General features: G+C 37.0%; 1 pseudogene; it reads left to right on the forward strand.

Annotated features, from left to right (window-relative positions):
- Positions 1-1,322: 1,322 nt before the first annotated feature.
- On the forward strand, positions 1,323-24,155 carry LOC137815592 (uncharacterized; annotated as a pseudogene).
- Positions 24,156-24,363: the final 208 nt, after the last annotated feature.

A 24,363-nucleotide genomic window follows, 5' to 3' on the forward strand; every position in this document is an offset into this window, starting at 1 on the left:
GACCTACCTCACTTCCATGGTAAGGAGAATGTAGAAACCTACCTAGATTGGGAGATGAAAGTAGAACAACTCGTTGCTTGCCATAGGGTGAGTGAAGAACGTAAGGTACCCCTAGCCACCCTTAGCTTCCAAGGGAACACCATGTATTGGTGGACCTCTCTCGAAAGAGAAAGGCGTCTTCATAGGGAACCTCCCATTACATATTGGAATGACCTTAGGGGAGCCCTAAGACGCCGCCACATACCTTCCTACTACCATAGGGAGTTGATGGACAAGCTCCAAAGACTCCAACAAAAGAACATGAGTGTGGAAGAGTATAGGCAAAAAATGGAGCTCTACATGATGAGAGCATCCATTAGAGAAGAGGAGGATACCACAATAGCTAGGTTCCTTAGTGGCCTATCACTTGAGATAAGAGATAGGGTAGAGCTCTTCCCTTACCAAGACTTGAATGACTTGGTTCAACTTTGCATTAAAGTTGAGCAACAAATCTTACGCAAAACGTCAAGTCAAAAGGTGAGCCCTTACTCTAACTTTTATCCCAAGAAAGAGTTTAGAAGGGAGGGTAGTACATCAAAAGAAAAACCAAAAGAACCTACCAAACCCTCCACCAAAGAAACCTCCACCCCACCCATCCGAGCTAGAGATGTTAAGTGTTTCAAGTGCTATGGTAGAGGGCATGTGCAAGCACAATGTCCAAACCAAAGGACTTTGTTTCTTAAGGGTGTAGATGAATACATTAGTGCGCGAGGATGAGCCTAGTGAGAGAGAGGAAGGGGGAGAGGATGAGAGGGTAGCTCCACTAGAGGGAGAATTGCTTATGATTAGGAGAACCCTCAACAATCACCCTAGCACATCCATTGAAACACAAAGAGAGAACATATTTCATACAAGATGCAATGTTTTAGAAAACATATGTTCCCTCATTGTGGATAGTGGATCTAGTTGTAATTGTTGTAGTGCTAGGATGGTGGAAAAGCTTAAGCTACAAGTAGTTCCTCACCCAAAACCTTACAAACTTCAATGGCTTAATGAAAATGGGGAAATACATGTAGACAAGCAAGTGGAAATCAAGTTTTCCATAGGGAACTACAAAGACAAAGTTTTATGTGATGTAGTACCTATGGAAGCTTGTCATATCTTATTAGGGAGACCATGGCAATTTGATAAGAAAACCTTGCATGATGGTCTCACTAACGAGATTTCCTTCATCCACAAGTATAAAAAGTTTGTACTTAGTCCTTTACCACATTCTCAAGTGGTGAAAGACCAAATACAAATGAAGCATAAGAGGGATGAGGAAAATAAAAAAAAAAGAGCGCTAGAAAAAGAGAAAATCCTTAGGGATAGGAAGGCGTGGGAAAAGAGTGTTCCTTCCCACAAGGTTGATCAACAAGAAAAGCCTTTTGAAAACGTTTTTGAAAATTTGCTTCTTGTTGAACAACCAAGCCTTATCTTTTGTAAAGGAGCACTTACATGCACTGCCACAAGTAGTGAACTTATGAATTTACCTCCTCAAATAGAAAACCTTTTAAGTGAATTTGAAGATCTATTCTCTAATGAGGGTCCCATTGGGCTCCCTCCCCTTAGAGGTATAGAACATCAAATTGACTTCATTCCGGGGACAAGCCTACCAAATAGGCCTGCTTATAGAACAAACCCCGAGGAAACAAAGGAGATAGAATCACAAGTTCAAGACTTGTTGGAGAAGGGTCGGGTTCAAAAGAGCCTAAGCCCTTGTGTTGTACCTTTCTTGTTGGTGCCCGAAAAGGATGGAAAATGGCGCATGTGTTGTGATTGTCGAGCAATCAACAACATCACCATCAAGTACAGGCATCCAATCCCAAGGCTTGATGATATGCTTGATGAATTATATGGGTCAACTCTATTCTCCAAAATTGACCTTAAAAGTGGATATCACCAAATTCGAATCAAGGAGGGTGATGAGTGGAAAACCGCTTTTAAGACCAAATTTGGATTATATGAGTGGTTGGTGATGCCCTTTGGACTCACTAATGCCCCAAGTACATTCATTAGGCTCATGAATCACACCTTGCGAGATTGCATAGGTAAATATGTAGTAGTTTATTTTGATGATATCCTAGTATATAGTAAAACCCTAGAAGACCATCTAAGTCACCTTAGGGAAGTTCTTCTAGTGCTTAGGAACAATAGCCTTTTTGCAAATAGGGATAAGTGTACCTTTTGTGTAGATAGTGTAGTTTTCTTAGGCTTCATAGTCAACAAAAAGGGGGTGCATGTAGATCCCGAGAAAATCAAAGCCATCCGCGAGTGGCCCACTCCACAAAATGTAAGTGATGTAAGGAGTTTTCATGGGTTAGCTAGCTTCTATAAAAGGTTTGTACCTAATTTCTCAAGCCTAGCTTCTCCTTTGAATGAACTTGTTAAAAAAGATGTTGCATTTTGTTGGAATGATAAGCATGAGCAAGCCTTCCAAAGGCTAAAAGCTCAACTCACCAATGCACCAATTCTAGCTCTTCCAAATTTTTCCAAAACTTTTGAGATAGAATGTGATGCATCGGGGGTAGGCATAGGTGCGGTATTGTTGCAAGGTGGACACCCCATTGCTTATTTTAGTGAAAAACTCCATGGTGCCACCCTCAACTATCCCACCTATGACAAAGAGCTTTATGCTCTTGTGCGAGCCCTAAAGACATGGGAACACTACCTTGTGTCCAAAGAATTTGTCATCCATAGTGATCACGAGTCTTTAAAATATTTAAAGGGCCAACACAAGCTCAACAAGAGACATGCTAAATGGATGGAATTTCTTGAAAAATTTCCTTATGTAATCAAATACAAGAAAGGAAGCACCAATATAGTGGCCGATGCTCTTTCAAGACGGCATACACTCTTTTCAAAATTGGGTGCCCAAATTCTTGGATTTGATCACATAAGAGAGCTTTACCAAGAAGATCAAGAACTCTCATCCATCTATGCCCAATGTCTACATAGAGCGCAAGGAGGTTACTATGTGTCCGAGGGATATCTTTTTAAAGAGGGAAAACTTTGCATTCCCCAAGGAACACATAGGAAACTCCTTGTCAAGGAATCACATGAGGGGGACTCATGGGCCATTTTGGAGTTGATAAGACTCTAGACCTTTTAAAAGCAAAATTTTGTTGGCCATACATGAGGAAAGATGTCCAAAGACATTGTTCTAGATGCATATCATGTTTAAAAGCCAAGTCTAGAACAATGCCTCATGGACTTTACACCCCTTTGCCGATTGCAAATGCTCCTTGGGAAGACATTAGTATGGATTTCATTTTAGGACTTCCTAGGACTGCAAGAGGCCATGACTCTATCTTTGTGGTAGTGGACCGTTTCAGCAAAATGTCCCATTTTATTCCTTGCCACAAGGTAGATGATGCTTAAAATATTTCTAGACTCTTCTTTAGAGAAGTGGTGAGACTTCATGGTCTCCCTAGAAGTATAGTATCTGATAGAGATCCCAAGTTTATAAGCCACTTTTGGAAAACTCTTTGGGGCAAACTTGGAACAAGACTACAATTTTCAACTTCTTGTCATCCTCAAACGGATGGCCAAACCGAAGTAGTCAATAGATCTCTTGGGACTATGCTTAGGGCTATCATGAAGGGCAAACATAAATCTTGGGATGAGTATCTTCCCCACATTGAATTTGCTTACAATCGAGTAGTTCACAAGACTACTAATGCTTCTCCTTTTGAAGTAGTATATGGTTTTAATCCTCTCACACCCATGTATTTGTTACCTCTTCCTAATCCACAAGAATTTGTGCATAAGGAAGGAGTAATCAAAGCCGACTTTGTAAAGAAAATGCATGAGAAGATTAAACTCCAAATACAACAACAAAATGAGAAATACACAAAATATAACAATAAAGGGAAGAAGGAAATAATTTTTGAGGAAGGAGACTTAGTTTGGCTTCACCTTCGCAAAGATAGATTTCCAACTCAAAGCAAGTCCAAACTAAGTCCCCGAGGTGATGGACCCTTTCAAGTCCTCAAGCAAGTCAATAACAATGCATATAAATTGGACCTACCTCTTGAATATGGAGTTCATGACACTTTTAATGAAATTGATCTTTCTCCATTTGTAGGTACCAATGACGATGACGAGCTGGATTTGAGGACAAATCCTTTCCAAGGGGGAGGGGATGATGGAGGAGGGCCAAGCACATCTCACCATGGAAGCCAAGACCCAAAGCTAGACCGTGATGAGCGTCTAGACTTAAGGAAGGAGCGTCTAAGACGTGATGAGGGAAGGCTACACATGGAGTGTCTAGGAGGAGACCTAGACTGTCTAGGCCCTATTACAAGGTCAATGGCTAAGCACATTCACGCCCAATTGGATGAAGCCACGGATGAAAGAGAGAAAGCCTTGTACATGTTACATGGAGGCCCATTAGGGGTGCTTAGTAATTAGAGTAGTGTTAGAAAGCATAAAGGAGTGAACATTCTAGAAACTTGTTTACTTGGCCGGTCATGAGCACATGTGCCATGTGCCTTGTCATTTTGCATTTCATTTGGCTCTCATTTCATTAGGAATTAGCTTAGCTTTCACGGCCCTATAGCCTATAAATAGGAAGGCCATCTCTTGTATTTTCCAAAATTATTGATAGTAAAGTTATGCTGCCAACTTTGTGCCAAGCTTTGCTTCTACCTAGTTTCTAGGCTCTAATCTTCACATCCTTCACCTCTCATTGGGCTGGCCGAACCTCCCAACTTCCATACATACCATGCACCTTCAAGATCACCATAGCTCTTAGGAAGATCTTGCTCATACACATCCATGGCTTCCGCACCATCTTTCACATGATTCTAAGAAGAACTTCATGAATTTGCCATCATAAAAGGTGCAAGTTCAATGGGGTTTTCCCTAGGGAATATATCATCAAATTCTTTTAAAAACTTTTTCTCTTGAGGAGGTAGCTTACAAATTTTAGCTAATTTGATAGTGCATGCAAGTGTTCCTTTACAAGAAAGGAGGTCTAAAGGTTGTTCAGATAGAAGTATATTTTCAGTTTTATTTTCAAATTTTCCTTCTTTCTGAATGACCTTGTGGGAAGGAATACTCTTCTCCCCCACGTCAGATTGGTCCATAAGGACTTTCTCTTGATTTTCTATTTTTACATTTTCTTCACTCTCAATATTTTCTTTTTCTTGGCTACTATTGTTATCTTTGTTCCTTAAGATCATAGATCTTTCATTGGAACAATGAGATGCTAAATGACTCTGACCAAGACATTCTAAATATTGAATTTCTCTAGCTTGAGTGTGTGAGATATGCTGGATAGGTTTTGGGAAAGTTTTAGAGATGTTTCTTTTATATGTTCTTTCCCTTTTTGGAACCCATCCTTGTCATAATATATAGAGTATGAACTTTGTTTTTGACATAATTGTTTTCTCAAAATTTGTTTTTCATCTTTAATGCTAAGTTGAATCAAGTCACTTAAATCGCTATAAGGTAAAAGTTCAACTTTGTTTCTTATCTCAACTTTGAGATCACTTAAAAACCTAGATATGGTGGTATGGTTTTCTTCATTAATCCCTGCCCTTATTATATATAACACCATCTTTTGCCAATATTCTTCTACACTCAGATTTCTTTGATGAAGTCTTTGGAGCTTGTCCATCAACTTCCTATTGTAATGTGAGGGAATATGGCAACATCTCAAGGCTGCCCTAAGGTCATTCCAATATGTAATGGGAGGGTCCTTGTGGAAATGTCTCTCTCTTTTTAGGGCAGTCCACCAATACATAGCATTTCCTTGAAAACTTAAGGTGGTTAAGGGTACCTTTTTTTCCTCACTTACTCTATGGCAAGCAAACAATTGTTCTACCTTCATTTCCCAATCTAGATATGTTTCAACATTTTCTTTTCCATAGAAATGAGGTAGCTCTACCCTAACCTCCTTTGGGATTTCTTGTTTTTCTTTTCTAGCTCTCCTAGGGGGTGTATGAAAATAGTCATTAGTTCTAAGGTTTTGTTCCCCAAAAGAATCATTCACCCTAGAGCTAGATGCATGAGAACTCTTTTTGGATTTGGCTAATCATCTCTTTCTTTAACCATTTTCCACTCATCTTGTACCAAAGCAAATTGAGCATCCCTTTCTTTGAGTTGAGTCTCATGTTGCAATTGTCTATATGAAAGTGCTTAAACGTCTTGTGCTATTTTTTCAAAAGAGATTTGATAGACTTTCCTTCACTTTCATTAGAATGACGAGAATGAGAAGACATGGTTAAAGCTATGTGTTGTAAGTAATTTACCCAAAAAAAGACAAGGAGAGTAATGAAGGTAGCTTTCCAGGAAAGAGAGGTGGATCACTAGGATCTCTTATGTACCAAGTCTTTCCTTGCCAAAATCTATCCCTCAAGACTTTTCACAAATCTTTTTCTAAGTAATTTACTTAGATCACAATTACGAATGAAAAACACAATTTTATGCAAGAAAAATGCAAAGCAATTAAACAAAACAAAGCAAGTAAACAATGCAAAGCAATTAACTAAACACAATTAAAATTTACTAACTAGAAAGCTTTAAAGCTAGGCGTATCCTAAGGTCAGGCTTCTAGACACTTAGAGCCATTGAAGACACACTCACTGTCTAATGTGTAATTAATCCACTAATTAATCAAGGTTTAATGCAATTACAATTCAAAAGAAATACAATCGAAATTGGACTACAAAAGTACAATTTAGAATTCCTATTTTATGCACTTCTTTTGCTTTTGGTACTCCTCTTTGTTGTGACTCTTTCTATTGGCACCCACTTTTTGTGTATTTTTGTAAACTCACTTGCTGCAGCACCCTTGTTCAACCTCTCAAGTTTAGTCAATTTAAATCTTCAAAACAGTACCTACTAAGTAGTAATGGACTCACCACAAAGGTTAATTCCAAACTTAACCAAGCACCACTTTTGAAAACTTTCACCAACAATAGAGGTCAACAAATTTAAAGCAAAGAAACAATTCAATTTGAAATAGAACAACAGCAAAAGGGAGTAATCATATGACACAACTTGAAAGAGTATTGAATGAATATGACAATCAAACAAATAAGGCACACAAATTGAACCTAAGGAATGACACTAGAATTGATTAATAAAACCAAAATAGTACTACTGGAATTTTGAAGCACAAATTGCGTGACTTAAAATATTTATGCTGAACTGTATATTTTGAATTTGATTTGAAATTTAAATCACAAGCAGTTCAAGATCTTAGCAAAATTTTGGCGTTGGAATCACACCAAAACAATACACCAATTAATTGTGATAAATTTTTCAAATCTGTTGCCAAATCACCGTTTCTGTTCGCGCAAGAAATGGACTCACCAATTGTATTTGATTTATCATTTTTTTTTCTATTTTGAATTTTGAGTCACTTTTTTTTTCTTTTATTTCTAACACATAAACCTGTTTTAGATCCATAATTTTTCTCCAACGAATTTTAATTTCATAAGCAAAAACAACCATCACAAAATCAAAAACAGAGGAATCCTAATTCTGAAATTAAAAACAGTTTTGAGAAACTTTAAAAACACAATGGAATTGATATGTAAGAACTTGTGTGGATCTATCACTAAAGCATGAACTTAAATCTAAAAGAAAAATGCTCCAAAGGATAAAAAAATTCATAATATAAACTGGACTAAAAAATTAAATCAAGAAACCAAATCATTCAAGAAAAGTACTACTAGGATTTTATGACAATTCTTGGAAACACATGACTTGACATAACATGTATAGATTCATAAAATCAAAAGACTCAAGAACCAAAACAGTTTGCACCGATTGAATCACAAAGAAATACTCAAATCCTACAAAAACAAAACAGTTTACCACAACACAAATGAATCCAACTTAAAATTTGCAATATAGAAGCTCAAGATCAATTTGAACATGCTTTCACCGATTGGATTGAACCAAAACAGCAACTAAAACAAAATCAAGACTCAAAACAGCAAGACAATCAAGAACACTTGGGAACAACACGGAATTGAAATGAACACAAAATTAAAATCAAGATAAGGCACTTATCTCTTGAGGACCATGGCTCTGAAACCAAATGATGGAAGAGTGCCTTCATTCTTGGAGGATTATTGGTGGAATTTGCAAAAGCTTAATGGAGGTTCACGGACAAGGCTCTCCTAGGAGATGTGGCTGCCTTGGAGGTGCAGGTTAGGTATGAAATGAGAGTGGTGAGGCGATCTCTCTTTGGTAGAATGAAAGTTGAAGATCAATAGTCTAACCTTGAGAGGTTTTTGACAAGTAGTGATATTGGCTCAAATTTGGCAGCAATTCACTATTATATTAATCTTGAAATTACATGAGCCAAGCCCTCTTATTTATAGTGTTTAGAGGGCTGGAAATTCAAATGAAAGTGGAGGGAAATTCAAATGAATTCCCTCCTAAAAAATGGTGCCCAAAGAAGCACATGGGAGGGGTGTGGCTAGTTTGCATGCTCACCTCTTCTATGGGCTTTCTACACTGGCCTAGGTAAATTTAGAGGTTTTTAGAAACTCTAAGTTTACCTAGGTTGGTGTTTTAAGTGCCAAAATTAATTCTAAGAAAAATTACAAATAAAGTTCCTATGCTAATTTTGACAAGAATTTAAAGTTTACTCTACACTAGAGCTTATGGAATTTGAACATATATAAGATGGTTTTTTCTTCCATCAGTAGCCGCATTCTAGTCTTCTTGGATCCTCTTGGCCATAACTCTAGTGGGTGGCCCAAATCTACCCTTTGGTGGCTTGCATGTAGGCTTGTGCTTGGGCCTCTTCCATCATCTTGGATCTTCTTTTCTTGCTCTTCATGCTTGTAATAGCCAACATGAGTGGCTAATTCTACCCTTTGGGATTGGGAGTAATTTGTTCAAACTCTTATGTATCGAGGTGATATTTAAATATAATATTTTGTTCTTGATTGATGATTGACATTGTCATTTTATTTCTAATGCTTGTTTCTATGATCTAGATCTTTATATTTGACTGTAAAGTACTTCTAAGTTTCTGACCCAAATGATAATGCTTAACATATTTGAATGCTAGGAATAGATTTGAAGTGTTAATTGCTATCAAAGTCTAATCATAATAATAAGAAGTTTTAATAAATATGTGAAAAATCGATATATAAGAGACTCTCAATAATTTTGTATGTGAGGAATTGATATAAATGACTTTTATACAGGCATCAACATCAATGAAAGGATAGAATATTACCATGCTAGTCAAAATACAAAAGAGTAAGAAGGAAGAACTCTAATCCCAATTTTTTATATTGAAGCAACAAACTCTTAGACTTTTTTCTTTTTAATTATTACTATCATAACAAACACCCAACAAACTTTATAATTATATTTTCTATTCAGTGAATCTTTTACTTGATTATTCAACTGTTCCTTGTTGGTTCGAAATTTGCCCTTAGGAAAAAATTATTACTTTTGATAACATGGTGCACTTGCCATAAGTAGTTATCAATAATCCTAAAAAGTCTAAGGAGTTACGGAAGAACTCATGTGAGTTGATTTTAGGTTGATTCATTAGGTGACACTTTTTAGAATTAGGATCGGTAATTATTAAGCAATTAAGGAGAGAAGTCTAAGGAAAATCCTCATTGGACATTAACTTAACATGTGTTAAGTAGATGTGAAGGTTCATTTCCAAAGACCAAAGGAAAAAAACAATTATAGGTGATGAATGAATGACAAATGAAGTGCGGAAACAAGAAAACAAATCAAGAACAATTAAACCAATTGAAAAAAACAAACAACACAACTAAACCGATGAGAATCAAAAAACAAAGCTAAACAACCGATTGGAATCAAGAACACATGAACAAGACATATTTAGAAATTGTAAGGGAATGGAAATGGAATTGGAAGATGAAGGATAGGAAAACTTATGTGGTTGAAGCTTGGGAACAAGGTTCACGCCACTTGGAAGGTGAATAGGCTCCTAGATAAGTGAGGTTGCCGCCACTAGAGAGCCCTCAGACACTCGCAAGATAAGACTAAGCTAGGAGAAACAAGTCTCACTAATTCTCACTCAATTTGAGTATAGTAACTTTACTTCAATTTCAATGTTATTTTACATGAACCAAGCATCCCTATTTATGTTGTCATAAGTTCGGTTTTCACCAAAGAAATAGGTGGGAATTTCAAATGAAAACCATTTGAAAATGTGCTAAAAAACAAGTCACATGGAAGGTGTGACTTTGCTACTTCTTTTCATAAGCCCTACACTTCTATCCACACCTCCTTTTATGTTCTTTTTAAATATACTCTATAGAAATTACAAAAAAAATACATCAATTGATGCTCATCCTGATGGAGATCAAGCTCAAGAGGACATGGAGGCCAATCAACAAGATCAAGAAGAGGTAGAGGCACAAATGGAGGACGCCCATGGAGGTCAAAGCCCACCTCAAAGGCTTAAAAGAAGCATGTTCAAAGCTTTAGGAGCTAGGGGACATTTATTTTCTCTTTTTGTAATTTCTTTGGTTGAAGGTGCTTAGAGGGAAACATTAGAAACCTCTTTTGTTATAGCATCTTTTAGCCTTTAGTTAGGAGCTTTAGGAGGGGGAGTGCGTTAGTAGATAGGTGTAGGAGTAGAATAGCAGGTGCCAAAGTGAAGGAAGAGCTCACACCTTCCTCATGCCTTGTAATTGGCGCCGGTTCTAGAACATGTTTAGGGGGGAAATTTGAATTTGTGTAGCTTGCATTTCAGCACCTTAGGCTATAAATAGAGGTGCTCCCTTTGTAAAATTCAGATTGGAATTAAGAGTAAAGAAACTATACTCAAATTTTGAGTGATCATTGGAGAGCTTTTGAGCCTTCTTCTCTAGTCTTATCCTGAAGGATCCATGGTGTCCTCAAGTGGCGGCAACACACTCATCTAGGAGCAACCATCCTTCTAGTGGCATGATCATCCAACCATACATCCATCTTCATGAGCACTCTCTTCTCCTTCCTTTCTTCTTTTGTTATTTCCTTGTCTTAGTTTGTTTCCTTGTTGTTTTTGGTTCGGCAGTTTCAGATTTTATTTGTGTTGCTTCGGTTCTTTTGTTGTTCTTTGTTGTTCTTCATCTTTCTTCTTCATTTTCCAGCTTTTGGTTCGGTACTTTTTAATTTCCAGCATCCTATTTCAGTTTGCTTAGCTTTTGTGCCTTTTTGTTCGGTTCAATTTGACTATAATTGGAACTTCCATATGAGTTTGTGTTTTGGCACTAGTTTTGGTGAGTTCTTGTTCATAGAACCTTGATCCATTTCTATGATAAAGTGCCTATCTCTTAACCAACTCAAGATGATTCCTAAGAATGTCAAGAATCATTCTAATTGTGCTAGTGGAATCACATCACATCTACTAATGCTTGTGCCTTTCTCTTAGTACTCTTCTGAGGCATGATGGATGATGAGGTCATGGGTTGGGTTTAGGCCTCAGTTTAGGCTTGGGCTTGGGCCTAATTTTAAGAAGACTAATAGGAAGAACTTCAAATGCTCTGGACCTTGTCCATTCCTCCTATTGATAAGATCTTCTTTTGCTTGTTGAGATGACCTGATCTGAGTTGATTTTAGGTTGATTCATTAGGTGACACTTTTTGGAATTAGGATCGGTAACTCTTAAGCAATTATGGTGAGAAGTCTAAGGAAAATCCCCACTGGACATTAACTTAACAAGTGTTAAGTAGTTGTGAAGGTTCATTTCCAAAGACCAAAGGAAAAAACACAAGTATAGGTGAATATGAATGACAATTATGTTAGGTTTGATGGCTACAACAAGAGGGGGGGTGAATTGTTTTCAAACTATTTTCACAAATATTTTCTTAGAATGAAGCTCTAATAAACAACTCAGAAAAGCAATTCAGAAAACCAATTCAATAGTCAAACAGAAACTGGAATCAAAAAATCAATCGGTTAAAATTGCGATTTAACCGGTTGTCTATGACAGCGAAAAACACAAAAAGTTTAATGAGAGATGAGATAGAGAGAATCACACACAGAGATTATATTGGGTCACTCAATCACAGAGCTACATCCAGTCCTCAATCAAACCACTGAGTTTTCACTATGCAATCAATCACAGATTACACAAACACCACACACAAAGGGGTGACTTTAAATCCCACATAGCCTACTCACCCTCATTGCACACAACAACCACCTCAAGCCAGAACCCCACTGACTTTACAGGATTTTACACAGTTATACAAAATGTTATATGAACAATTACAAGAACTTGACCAGGATTAGAAAACACCTGGTAAAACATAATACACCAGCACCCTATTGATCAGTTCTTTGAACCACAACAAAGCACAAAGCAATCTTGCTAAAACTTGATGAAAAACCTTTTCATAAACAGTTTTGTAATCTCTCAAATCAGTCTCAACTCAGAGTATCAAAAGTTTCTATTTCATCAAATCTCATCATTTTTAAACGTTTGAATCAAAAACATATTTATAGTACTTGAAATGCTAACGTTGAAGCAAATCTAATCAACCAAATCAGTTAAAACAGATTTTCAAAAAGCTGTTACAAGGACATACATTTAATCGGTTAAAACCACGATTTAACCGGTTGAATGCTCTTGTCAGTTATAAAAAAGTTTCAAAACCTTCTTTGCCAGCTAAGTTACAAACAACCAATTATTTCGAAACTTTAATCGGTTGTTTTTTCCTTTGCATGGAAAAACACTTTAATCTTTAAAACTGATTGAAATGAGCTTTGTCTGAGAATCAAAATTGATCTTTACAAAGATTTTAAACCCCAAACCAAAACCTAAACCTAAAACATCACACAGCTTCAGGCTTCATTTGGATTTGACACATCAAAGCTTCCCATCTTCAACAAATTAGTGGTGCGGAATCAAGAACACAAAACAAAGACAATGAAACGATTGATTTAAGAATACAACACAATTAAACCGATTAGAAACACAATTAGAGAAAATAGAACCAATTAGAATCATCAAACAAAGCAACACAACCGATTGGATTCAAGCACACATGAACAACACATATTTCGAGATTGACATGGAATGGAAATGGAATTGGAAGATGAAGGATAGGAAGAACTTATGTGGTTGAAGCTAGGGAAGATGTTCACGCCACTTGGAAGATGAATAGACTCCAAGATAAGTGAGGTTGCCGCCACTTGAGAGCTCCCAAAGACTCACAAGATAAGACTAAGCTAAGAGAACAATTCTCACTAATTCTCACTCAATTTGAGTATAGTAACTTTACTTTAATTTCAATGTATTTTTACATGATCAAACACCCCTATTTATACTAGTAGAGGTCCGGTTTTGAACAAAGAAAATAGGTGAGAAATTCAAATGAAACTCATTTGAAATTGTCGCCTAATGCAAGTCACATGTAAGGTGTGACTTCACATGGAAGGTGTGACTTCACATGGAAGGTGTGACTTTGCTACTTCTTCTCATAAGCCCTAAACTCCTATCCACACCTCCCTTTATGTTCTATTTAAAAGCTGCTCTAAAGAAATTACAAAAAGAGACATTAATTGAAGCTCATCTAATAATTCTTGTGCCTTTGCTCTTAGTAATCTTATGAAGCATGATGGATGATGAGATCATGGGTTGGTCTTGGGCCTCAATTTTAAGAAGTCTAATAGGAAGAACTTCAAGTGCTTTGGTCCTTGATCATTCCTCCTATTGATTGAATCTTCTTTTGCTTGTTGAGATGACCCTTCAAAGTTGGCATCCCTGGTCATCTTCGTATGGATTTGGGTCGTATTATGACCCTTCTGTTGAACCAAGTGGTGTTCAAGCTTTGAAGAATCCAAACCCTTTGAAGGATGATGAAAGGCTGGTTGTGCTTGCTGTTGCTGAGCTGTCTATTAGATAGGATCTGGGGTAGATTTAATTTGTAATCCACTCTTGATTGAATCCAAAGCATAAGCACTCTCAATCTTTTTAAAAGGAAAGTGTTTTTCAAACTAAGTGAAAAACAACCTGTTGTTTTGTCGAAACAACCGATTGTTTTATACTTAGGTGTTTTTAGGAAAGGTTGAAAACTGTTTTTAAAATGGTTGAGCTGTCAAAACCAAAACAACCGATTGATTCGTGGAAACAACCGATTGTTTGTTTTGATACCATAACAAAAAACTGGTTTGTGCTTTGACTGAGCATTAAATGATTTTCTAACTGTTTACGCTCCAGTTTTTAATGCTTTGACCAATATTTAAATGCAATGAATAGTTTGTTAAGATTTGATAACAAAAATCAACTTTGATATATACAGTAAAACAAATTTGAGTCTTTCACTGATTTTGCTTAAGAGAAAAAGTTGAGATTGCTTAGAGATTGAGATTGATCAAAGAGTGTGAGCAAGGATTTTCTGCTTGTATTGATTTCAGATTCGTTCTGTAACAAGTGTAATCCTTGTACTGTAGAAAGAAATTTTTTGTGTGTTGCTGAGAAGTGTTGTGTGTTCTTGAGGGGATCAAGATCAGCATTCTTAGTGTTGGTGTGTTTGACCAAGAGAAGTGTGTGCCTTGAGGGGATCAAGGTCACTTCTTTTGTTGTGTTGTAAGTGATCTAGGTTTGATTGCTTAGTGGAATTCCTCAATGGTTTCTGAGAAGACTGGATGTAGCTCTGGGTTTAGAGTGAACCAGTATAAATCTCTGTGTACATTTTCTCTATCCCTTAACTCTTTAAATTCAGTTTTTATATTTGTAATCTGGTATAAACAACCGATTATTTCTGCGAAACAACCGATTGTTTTCTTGGTGTTGTGCTTTTTGCTTTGTGTTTTGAAAAACTAATTTCTTAATCAAGACATTCTCGAAGTAATTTCATTCAAGGCTTAAAAGTTTTCGAAAGCCATACATTCTAACACCTTCAAAGTTGGCATCCATGGTCATCTTCTTATGGATTTGAGTCGTATTATGCCCCCCAAGTTGGAGAGAATTCGACCAAGAATTTAGTACTCCTGCATATAACAAAGTCAGTTTGCTATCAAATAAGATAGTGGAAGAAAAGAAAGGCAAACTTGACTTAGCAGTTGTAAGTGTTGGGAGTTCAGAAAAAAAAGGTCCTATAAACAGACCATGTTGGAAAAGATTGTTTGGGAATGATGATATTTTTTGGAAAAAGTCCTCTTAAAAGTTGAAAACCATTAGGAGGTATGTAAAAATCATTCCTAACATTCTTTAACCAAAATGGTGTGGAAGTAGGAACCTTAGGTAATGAAAAAGACAAAGAAGAAGAACACCTTGGAGGCGCAAGTTGAGGCATAGCACGAGTCAACATGATTGATTTAGTTGATAAGGTATTGTGACTCAGTTTATCATTTCCTTCTTTTGCTTTTTCATTTTCTCTTTTAGTTTCCATTTGTATTTGGTCCTCGTGAACCTCTTGGGGGAGAGGGATTTTAAGGTAACCTTGCGCCCTTAGAAGGAAAAAGACATTCTATTGGTGAGGCCATCATGTAAAACATGTTTATCATATTTCCAAAACCTTCCTAAAAGAATATGAGTTGTTTCCATGGGCACAACATCACATAAAACCTCATCTTTATACTTTCCTATTGTAAAGTTTATGAGGACTTGTTTATTAACCATGATTTCACCTTTGGCACTAAGCCATTGTAATTTATAGGGCTTGGTATGAGAGATAGTGGTTAAGACTAACTTCTCCACAACTCTTGTACTAGCCACATTAGTACAACTACCCCCATCTATAATCAAGCAACATAACTTGTTGTTGATAAGGCAGCGGGTGTGGAAAATATTTTCTCTTTGGGTGTCATCCAAAGGTTTTGGAATTGTTCCCAACATTGCCTTATCATCAATAAGTCACCTTCACAAGGTATTTCATAGTCATTATCACTGGGGATTTTTTAAGGGGAAAAGAAGTTTGACCTAGAAGAGTTATCATTATGTTCACTTACTACTTGACCCCCCTTAACCATCTTGGTGAGTTTGGTTGGACAATTGGCCGCTATGTGACCAAAACCTAAACATTTAAAACATTTTTTACTTGAGGTTTTAGTAGGTGATTTAGGAGTTGAAGGTGAGGGTTTAGAATCCCTTGGTTTGTAAGTGGACTCCTTTTTAAAATTGGAGGGAAAAGTTGAAGTAGATTTATGTTTATCTGTCCAAGATGTGTGGTAAAAGCCATCATTATGAGAATTTTTAAAAGATTTTTTCTTGGAAATTTGGGATTCTACCTTGATGGCAAGATGAACCAATTTTTTTAAAGAAGTATACTCATAAAGTTCTACCACATCTTGGATGTCCCTTCTTAGACCCCTTACAAAGCGAGCCATTTTGGACTCCTCACTTTCATCCATATTAATTTGAGTTAAAATCGTTTCAAGCTCCTTAAAATAAGGATCCACACTTTGTGTACCTTGATGAAGCCTTTGGAGCTTCCACAAAAGTTCTTTCCTATAGTGTGGAGGCACAAATCTAGCGTGCATGCATTCTTTCAAATCCTCCCAAGAGACCACGGTTGGTCTCTTGTTTAAACCAATGTCCATTACAATTTTATGCCACCATTGCATGGCATAGTCTAAAAATTCTAAGAAGGCTAATTTTACCTTTTGGTCATCTTGGACCTCATGCACATTAAATATTTGTTCTACCTTAGCCTCCCATCCTAGATAAACAATAGGATCACTATCCCCATTAAAACTATGCAATTTTACATAAGGTAGAAAAGACTTTGCCACATTTTGGAGCCTATCTTCATAATGTTGCCTCCTCCATTCGGTTTCTTCTTCATATCCATGATAATTTTGAGAACTTCTTTATTCATATCTATGATTGTGTCTCCTTTGTCTTTGTGGTCCTTCATTTAGCATTTCTAATCTTTGGAGTCTTTCTTCCATTTGTCTCATTTCTTCCTCTTTTTGTGCAATGGTTCGTTTAGCTTCCTTTAATTCTCCAATTAGAAAATCTTTTTTACGAGATTGAGGCTAAGATGATTCACCATTAGAAAAATGATCCATATTAACAAATAAACACAAAACACAATGAACAAACAATTAGAGAAAACTAGTTAAAAGAACAATTTGCTTGCGGCAAAATGAATAAAAGTAGGCAACCACTCAAAGAAAATTTTTCTTTCCTTAGCCAAAGTCTCACTTGTGGATTGGATAACTCTCAAGTGAAATATGCCAAAGCAAACCACACTTGCTCAAAGTAATATCACCACAAAACTCGAGGAAAGAAAAAAAAAACAAGCAAGAAAAGTGTAAAACAAGAAAAGGCTAAACCAAAGTTAGAAAAGAGATATGCAAAACTTTGAATAGAAGACAATCAAGAAAAACACAAAAGAAGACTCAAAGAACCTTACTAAACTTTTAACTATGAAACTTTTTGAACTAGAAAAATGTTAAAGCAAAAGGATACAAAATTCCACAAAGTAGAAAACAATTTGTCAATCAAGTTGAATCCATAGATCTAAAAATGAAATTTTAAACCAAGTGCTAAGCAAGATGCCTTTTCAAACAAATGTGTTGTTGTTTTTGTTGAAGATGGTTGCTGCCCCTTCAAGATTGTGTTTGATGAAGACTTATATGTACATTTCATTTGTATTTTGCTTTGCTTTAAGTGTGTCTTAGGTAGTGCTTAGAGGTTGTCTAAGAGTGGGCTTTTTGGTGAGTAACTCACCTCATAACCACTGGCCATGTGATAAGAACAAGCATAAGTTTTCTTAAACTGGTTTTCACATGTTTTACAAAAAACACGTTTACTGCATAAAAATAAATCTGTTCTTTTCTAAATAAACAGATTCATTTTTTACACTGATGTCTTGGCTAAGTCTTGTGAAAATTAGATTTTGTGCATCATGTATTTTGACTAAGTCTTCTATCTTTCAAAACGACTGTGTTTCAAACAGTTAAGCTTTTCTGTTTTCGTTTTGAAAAATAAATCTGTTCATCTGTAAATGAATAGATTCTTTTTGTCTCTGGTGCCATGTCAAGCTTAAACGATTTTCAGTTTTATCTCAGCACCTGAATGGTTGACTAAGTCTCCTCACTTAACAAATTCTCTAACTGCTTTTGAAAATAAATCTGTTCATTTTATTTTCAATCTGTTCATTTTATAACAGCTTTAACTGTTTTTCAAAATTCTGTTATAAGTTGGTTTTCTATAAAATGAAAACTTGTTTCTGAGTTTAATATTCATTCATACATTTGCAAAAACAAGTTTTGACAGCAGAGAATTAAGTGTTTACAAAGGATTAGCATTTGTTCTTCAAAGATTTCAAAAAATCACAAAGTGCTTGTTCTTGGTTTGGTTCCAAAAGCTTGGTGTGAGGTGCTGCTACTGTTCTAGCAATCTTGCCTACTGGTTTAAGGCAGATCTTTGTATCCTCAATCAGGTGTAGTCGTTTCACTTCTCATTTCTTGTAATAGTTAGGTTGAACACTCTTCTTGATAGGTTTTCTTGGAGAGTGTGTGTGTGTGAGCTGAAATAGGTTTTTTCAGCAAGAGTACCTAAGTTCTTGTAGGTTTCAAGAACAGTGGGAATTGTACTTGGTTGTACTGTGTTTTAGTGATTTCCACCTGGTTTTGGTGAAGACTGGATGTAGCTCAGTTGAGTGAACCAGTATAACTGCTTGTGTTCATTCTCTCTCACTCTCTGCAATTTCGTTTCTGCATAATTGATAAAACAGCAAAGAAATAAATCTGTTCAATTGAAAATAAATCTGTTCTTTCTGGGCACTGTGCATACTGTTCTTAATTTCTGAAAAAGCTGTTTGAATCTGATAAGAACATATAAAATCTGCTAAAAGCCACTGGAACAGATTGACTGTGATAGGTTGCTCAAGAAATTGTCAAAGCTATTAATTGAACCTTAAACAATTGCTTAGAGCTGAGACTTGTTGTTCTGTGATTCATTGTTCTTAATTTCTGGAAAACTGTCTGGTTTCAATAAGAACACTGATAATCTGTTAAAGACTAATAAAACAGGTTGTGTGTGATAGATTGTCTCACTAATTGTCAAGCCCTTAACTGAACCTAAATCACACGAATTGGAACTAAGGTTTGCTGTTTTTGTGTTTCACTGTTTTTCAATCTGATATCTGTGTGTGTGCATCTGGAAAATCTATCTGCATAATCTTGTGATTAACCTTGCTATATTAAAAGCTTTTCAAACAAAAACAGTGCTGAAATAAATCTGTTCATTTTCACATAAATCGATTTATTTTTTGTAAAACAGTGTTAAACACTGTTTCTGCGAGAAAGTTTTAAAAGGTCAATTCACCCCCCCTCTTGAACTTTGACACTATTAAATCCAACAGTTTTTTCACGTCAAAGCTCACTGTTTTTTTTTTTTAAGTATGGTACTGTTTCGGAATTACTAAAATAGCTTGTTGTTTTGTCTCGTTTTTTTGTTATCCTAATTGCATCATGCAAAGTGTCAAGAACATTCAATTTCCAAAAAAAAAAATTTGGTGGATTCAAGATAATTGAACACTTGCAATCATATGTTTGGAACTTAACATCAACTTTTAGTAAAATAAGTTTCTAATTGAAGTGTAAATTTCACAATTAAAAGTAAGCAAGAAGAATCAAAGTAAGGACACCTAGAACTCTAATGAACACGTGACTCAAGGAAAAAAAGCAAGATCAAAGAAAGGCATAACAAGGAATATATTCAAAATGAAAAATGCAATGAATATAACAAAGGCTAAAAAAAAAATCTGCAATCAATTAAGGTGCTAGAAAATTAAAATCAAGAATGTAATGACAAGAAAGTAAAGGTACTTGAATTTAAAGAAGATGAATGTAAAGGTACTTGAAAGTAAAGGTACTTGAATTTAAATTGCTTGAATTAAAAGTGTCAAATCAACTCAAAAAGATGAACACAACCATAGCTCATGATACCACATGATGTGAGTTGATTTTAGGTTGATTCATTAGATGACACTTTTAGAATTAGGATCAGTAATTCTTAAGCAATTAAGGTGGGAAGTCTAAGGAAAATCCCCACTGGACATTAACTTAACAAGTGTTAAGTAGATGTGAAGGTTCATTTCCAAAGACCAAAGGAAAATCACAATTATAGGTGATGAATGAATGATAAATGAAGTGCGGAAACAAGAACACAAATCAAGAAAAATTAAACCAATTGAGAGTGAGTAAACACTCGCAAGATAAAACTAAGCTAGGAGAAACAAGTCTCACTAATTCTCACTCAATTTGAGTATAGTAACTTTACTTCAATTTCTATGTTATTTTACATGAACCAAGCATCCCTATTTATATTGTTATAGGTTCGGTTTTCACCAAAGAAATAGGTGGGAATTTCAAATGAAAACCATTTGAAAATGCCGCCCAAAAACAAGTCACATGGAAGGTGTGACTTTGCTACTTCTTTTCATAAGCCCTACACTTCTATCCACACCTCCCTTTTATATTCTTTTTAAATCTACTCTAAAGAAATTACAAAAAAAAGACATCAATTGATGCTCATCTACTAATGTTTGTGCCCTTCTCTTAGTACTCCTCTGAGGCATTATGGATGATGAAGTCATGGGTTGGGCTTAGGCCTGAGTTTGGGCTTAGGCTTGGGCCTAATTTTAAGAAGAAAAATAGGAAGAACTTCAAATGCTTTGGACCTTGTCCATTCCTCCTATTGATAAGATCTTCTTTTGCTTTTTCAGATGACCCTTCAAAGTTGGCATCCATGGTCATCTTCTTATGGATTTGGGTCATATTAAGAACACTTACTGCTTCACCATAATATATGGATATCTCTTTAGACACAACTATTCTCGACCTTTATTTAAATGTCTGGCCCCTTCATATGAAAATTTAGTATTAGTTGAACTCCATGAAGGAATGTGTGGAAGCCACATCAAGGGCGAACCTTACAACATAAAATCATTTGAGCAATTTATTACTAGTCAACCTTAAAAGAAGATAGCATGAACTACATGAGGAAGTGCGACCAATGCTAGAAACAAGTTATTGGCACCTTGCTCCAGCCAAACATACCTTCTATAACCAATTAATGGCCTTTCCATACATAGGGGATCCACGTTTTGCTAGTAGCAGTCTAGTATTTCACGAAGTGATTTGAAGCAGAATCGTCAACGGTCATATCTACCTCAAAGATTCAGACCTTTTTTGTGGAAAAATATTTTATTAAAATCCGGTGTTCCAAGACTTTTGTTATCAAATAACAACACTCAATTTTATAAGCAACCAAGTGAAGTAAATGTTTCGCGACCTCAATATAATACAAGTATTTTCATCCATCAAGCACCCTCAAACGAATGGATAGGTCGAGACAACCAATTGGGAGATCTTACAAGGCTTTGGCAAAAAAAAAGTTGAAAGTGGCTAAGGGTAGATGGCCAAATGAAGTCCCAAGGGTGTTTTGGTCTTACCACACGACTCCTCAGTCGACAACCAAAGAAAAATCATTCAAGCTTGTATGTGACACTGATGTAATGATATTGATCGAGATATCTGAGCCTTCTCTCCAAGTGACCAAGTTTTCCCCGCAAGCTCAAAAGAAAGTGTTCCTGCCGGTTGACCAAATACGTCTTTGTGCGTCTACATCAATCTCACGTCCATAATCTCTACGCTCGCACGAGCTTTCCCTTCTTGAATGCCTGAAAACACAGAGACAAAGGGCACCCTAGAGGTCGTTTGCACTCCGACGCTCAAGTCAATCTTAGGGCTAGGAAACACCAAAACTCTCTACGTAAACTATAACTATGTGTGTTAAGCGGTGCAAATGAATAGCGTACCTTGCTAAGTTTGTGACTTCCCTTTATATAGACTGAAACTAGGGTTTCCACTATTTTCATTACCCTAAATGGGCTTCCTGAGGGGGTGGACCTAGCGCCGCAGTTACCCACTCTTAGGATAACCTAGTACTTGGGGTTCCTTGTTGAATCAAGTGTGTTCAAGCTTTGAAGAATCCAAACCCTTTGAAGGTTGATGGAAGGCAGGATATACTTGTTGTTGTTGAACTGTCTTTAGATAGAATCTGGGGTATATTATTTGTGTAAATCCACTCTTGATTGAATCCAAAGCTTAAGCATTCTTAACCCTTTTAATTGAAAGTGTTTTTCAAACTAAGTGAAAAATAACCTGTTGTTTTGTCGAAACAACCGATTGTTTTATACTTAGGTGTTTTTAGAAAGGTTGAAAATTGTTTTTGATGGTTGACTTGTTGTCATACCAAAACAACCGATTGTTTTGAGCATTCAACTGATTGTTTGTTTTGGGACCATAACAGAAAACTGTTTTGTGCTTTGACTGAGCATTAAATGATTTTATAACTGATTACGCTCCAGTTTTAAATGCTTTGACCAGTCTTTGAATACAATAAATAGTTTGTTCAGTTTATGTAACAAACAAGAACTGAGATTTAATAAAAGAAAAACAGATTTGAGTTTTTCACTGATTTTTCTTTTGAAGAGTTGGAGATTGCTTTGGTTTTGCTTGGATCAAGAGAGTGTGGAATAGGATTTTCATCTTGTATTGGTTTCAGATCTTTTCTGTAACAGGTGTAATCCTTTTGTACTTTGAAGAAACTCTGTGTGTGAAGCTGAGAAGTGTTGTGTGTTCTTGAGGTTGTCAAGATCAGCATTCTTAGTGGTGTTTGTGCTGAGCCAAAGGAAGTGTGTGTCTTGAGGGGATCAAGGTCACTTCTTTGGTGGTGTTGTAAGTAATCTAGGGTTGATTGCTTAGTGGATTCCCCAGTGGTTTCTGGGAAGACTGTATGTAGCTTTTGGTTAAGAGTGAACCAGTATAAACTTGTGTGTTCAATCTCTCTATCCCTTGAACTCTTTAATTTCAGTTTATATTTGTGAACTGGTATAAACAACCGATTGTTTCTGCGAAACAATCGATTGTTTTTCTGGTGTTGTGCTAAATTGCTCTGTGTTTTGGAAAACTGACTTCTTAATCCAGTTTTCTCAAAGTGATTTCATTCTAGACTTAAACGTTTGCAAAAACCCTCTTTAAACCATTCACCCCCCTCTAGTTTAAAGCCATACATTCTCTAACTGGAGTGCAACCTCTGACGGGGTGACCACCTGGATGCCTCCTCGTGCACCTGATCTCTAAGGTCACCCGCCTTGAGAGCGCCCTATCTTTCCATGTGTCATGCATGCAGCTCACCCCTGGAACGTGACCCTCATAGGTCATATCTTTCCAGTGGCTCTACACTTGTGTTACGCCTAAACGCGTCATCCACTCCACAGGCGTCATCCACTCCACACGCATCATCCGCTTACGTGGTCCCAACACCTTTAGTGGTCAACGACGCCCGAGGACTGGTCGGTACACAAGCCCCCCAAGTCTCGAGCTGTAACTTGTTCAGCGAAGAGACTAAGTTCTTGCCCTTGGTGACCTACGTGGCTCTGTGTGACAAGACATGAATAGTGCATCAAAGTGACGTTTCTCTGAGTCTGTCTTAATTGCGCACAGGTGTTTTGATCAACGGCCAAGGCTTAACGTCGTTTACGCCTCTTTGTTTACGTTAAATATTCGAAAACGCGCGTGTCCAATCACTGTTGCATCATTCTCTGAAACATCCTTGATTGCTTTGTCTTCTTCCTCGAGCACTCTCGCGTTTCTCTCTACAACTTCCAGAACCTTCATCTTACCTGATCAAAGGTACGAACTTTAACTATTGATCACCCTTATCTATTGATTCTGATGTTTGATAAACACCTGGGGCTATTTAACCCCCTGCATTTTAAGCTTTCTCTGTTTTCTCTTCGTTCCTTTTTCTGGGGTCCCTTCGAGCGTGGGTTTCCATGACTTAGGGTTCAAGAAACCCAGGATCCTCGAGGAACTGATTCCTGCTATCGAACTGTTATGCTTGCACATTCTGCCCCTTTATACTCACATGTTTACCTCTATGTCTGGATTCCTAACCTCTTGTATTCTAAAATTTGCATGCAGGGATGGTGCTGAATGAGGAGAAACGGGCCAAGCTGGCTAGTATCCTGACTCGTCGTCGAGGGATGTCTGGGGGTGCGGGCACCTCTAGCCCTCACGCCCTCGCTTATGCCACTGTTGCGCCCTCCCCTACTCCCTCCACTCCTACAGTCGCGGTTCCTTTTGTCGTCGCCCAAGCATATCCCGCTCCATTTCCTTATGAAAAGGTAGTGGAGATCGAATCTGATGAGGGCTTACGATGACGACCTCCCATTCCTCCACTGTCGGTCGCCCGGCATCGCCCCGAGGTCAGACGCCAAGCGCTCCCTCGTCGCGCTTGGAGACGGTGGGACAAGCGTCACTGTAGCTCCATCTACCCCTGAACTACCTGTTGTCCTGCAACATGCCCTCAAAGGCTTTTATCTAGAGATGACGGTGGACTCGGATGAGACCGCTGCGAGGGAAAGGCTG

The sequence above is a fragment of the Phaseolus vulgaris genome, chromosome 1 (assembly GCF_000499845.2).
Source record: "Phaseolus vulgaris cultivar G19833 chromosome 1, P. vulgaris v2.0, whole genome shotgun sequence".
NCBI lineage: Eukaryota > Viridiplantae > Streptophyta > Magnoliopsida > Fabales > Fabaceae > Phaseolus > Phaseolus vulgaris.